The 2,500-nt window shown below is 44.1% G+C and overlaps 2 non-coding genes across 2 annotated transcripts; both read left to right on the top strand.

Moving 5' to 3' along the window:
- Nucleotides 1–864: 864 nt before the first annotated feature.
- On the top strand, nucleotides 865–957 carry TRNAI-UAU (transfer RNA isoleucine (anticodon UAU)). The gene is given in 2 exon segments: nucleotides 865–902; nucleotides 922–957. It is a non-coding gene; the product is annotated as a tRNA-Ile (tRNA).
- A 316-nt stretch (nucleotides 958–1,273) lies between these two features.
- TRNAR-CCU (transfer RNA arginine (anticodon CCU)) lies at nucleotides 1,274–1,346 on the top strand. Its single transcript has one exon. It is a non-coding gene; the product is annotated as a tRNA-Arg (tRNA).
- Nucleotides 1,347–2,500: the final 1,154 nt, after the last annotated feature.

Below are 2,500 nucleotides of genomic sequence, written 5' to 3'. Positions count from 1 at the left end.
TCTTGTTTAAAGGTTGTTATGCTGTTGCGTATCTTTTAGAGCAGAAAGGACGTTCTGAGTTCAGGTCCACTTGAAATTCGACAAGGCTTTCAATGGGTATCCCACATCTTGTTACAAAAGGTCAAAGAAATGTAAAGTCACTATCATGTCACCACACTATGGAAAATCATAGCAAATCCACCTTCAAAATGCACTTCCTGCTGATTTTCACGGACCCATTTCAAAGCTAGATGCAACGCGCAATTGTGAACATCTCAATTGGCCGGCTCTGCTGTCATATATATTTATATCTTCTATAATAATAAATTCAATCTGTCATTTTGGGTGCTGTGTGTAAGATACGCCTTGCCCAGTAAATACCCCAGGGATTCCCTGCATCATGCCTGCATGTGTAGTCTGCCCAACTCAGCCGACTGCATTGCGACTCTGGAGGAGTGGCACCTGCTGGGGATAAAACATGACTTGAGATTGGTGTGCTTTTCCTTATTATCGCCTTATATGCAGTAGGAACATGCACATTTAGCAGCAGACCAGAATGATCTCACACCTTTTCAGAGGTATTCATGGCTTTCAAAGCCTGCTCTCATGGCCTATTCTCTCACCACCACAAAAAAAGTGTGATTGTGTGCTCCTAGTCTGTGTCAAGCCTCCATTGAAGTCCACTCACCTCTATGGAGATGATCTTAATAGTCACCTTGGCTTGCTGATTTGGACAAACGCTCCCTGTCTTCTACCGGTTTTCTTCTTAACAAACAATTGACTTGGTCTTATAAAGATTTATGGCATGTGCTTCATTCTAACGAGTTACGCATCACAGGCCAAGTGTCCTGGTGATAAAGGCACCTCCCCAACAGCAGCAACGGAGCTCCAGTGGCGCAATCGGTTAGCGTGCGGTACTTATAAGACAGTATCTGCTGAGCAATGCCGAGGTTGTGAGTTCGAGCCTCACCTGGAGCAGAGATAGTTGCCCTTTTGCTTCCTTTAATCACCTTTCTCCTATGACCCAAAACATTCAAGCCAAAGGGTGCCAGTATGCCACTGCTACACGCAGGAGCTGTCATTGCCCAACAAGGGAAGCTTGTTTTGAGTGAGGACCAAAAAGAATGAGACCAATGCTTTTGCTTGTTGAAGAGCAGTGGAGGAAGCTGGCAAGAGCTATATCACCTGCAAAATCCATGGCACAACACAAGGAAAAGAAGTACGTTCATTTGCTGCAAGAGGCATTGTGCAGTCTCTGTGGAGCAAAAGCCTACTTGCTGCACTTCTACAGCATGCCCCAGTGGCCTAATGGATAAGGCACTGGCCTCCTAAGCCAGGGATTGTGGGTTCGAGTCCCATCTGGGGTGGCACATTCCTTCTTAGGCCCTTACATGTAGCATACCAACACACATTGTACTCTGATACAAATGACTTGGATTCTCATGGCTGCCAAAGGCTTTTAAAGTGGACCAGAACTCTTGCACAGGAAAGAAGGAGAACATAGAGAAATGCACCCTGTGTATGTATTTAGAGACTTTAGCCTGTCCCCCTCATTTGTGTCTAATCACTAGTTGTGGTGATCACCCTGGGTCACATGACTGCCAATGGCAGATAAGCTCATTTGAAAGCACAGGCTGTTAACAATATGTCTGCTTCCATCAGTCAGGAAGTAGAAACAGTGCAGATTTATCTTAGGATTTCTATTAGCTGTAACAAAGAAATGTTTCTTGTTTAAAGGTTGTTATGCTGTTGCGTATCTTTTAGAGCAGAAAGGACGTTCTGAGTTCAGGTCCACTTGAAATTCGACAAGGCTTTCAATGGGTATCCCACATCTTGTTACAAAAGGTCAAAGAAATGTAAAGTCACTATCATGTCACCACACTATGGAAAATCATAGCAAATCCACCTTCAAAATGCACTTCCTGCTGATTTTCACGGACCCATTTCAAAGCTAGATGCAACGCGCAATTGTGAACATCTCAATTGGCCGGCTCTGCTGTCATATATATTTATATCTTCTATAATAATAAATTCAATCTGTCATTTTGGGTGCTGTGTGTAAGATACGCCTTGCCCAGTAAATACCCCAGGGATTCCCTGCATCATGCCTGCATGTGTAGTCTGCCCAACTCAGCCGACTGCATTGCGACTCTGGAGGAGTGGCACCTGCTGGGGATAAAACATGACTTGAGATTGGTGTGCTTTTCCTTATTATCGCCTTATATGCAGTAGGAACATGCACATTTAGCAGCAGACCAGAATGATCTCACACCTTTTCAGAGGTATTCATGGCTTTCAAAGCCTGCTCTCATGGCCTATTCTCTCACCACCACAAAAAAAGTGTGATTGTGTGCTCCTAGTCTGTGTCAAGCCTCCATTGAAGTCCACTCACCTCTATGGAGATGATCTTAATAGTCACCTTGGCTTGCTGATTTGGACAAACGCTCCCTGTCTTCTACCGGTTTTCTTCTTAACAAACAATTGACTTGGTCTTATAAAGATTTATGGCATGTGCTTCATT

The sequence above is a fragment of the Hyperolius riggenbachi genome, chromosome 3, assembly GCF_040937935.1.
Source record: "Hyperolius riggenbachi isolate aHypRig1 chromosome 3, aHypRig1.pri, whole genome shotgun sequence".
NCBI classification, from domain to species: domain Eukaryota; kingdom Metazoa; phylum Chordata; class Amphibia; order Anura; family Hyperoliidae; genus Hyperolius; species Hyperolius riggenbachi.
The sequence above is the reverse complement of the archived record's forward strand: the minus strand, read 5'-3'. Positions and strand labels throughout refer to the sequence as shown.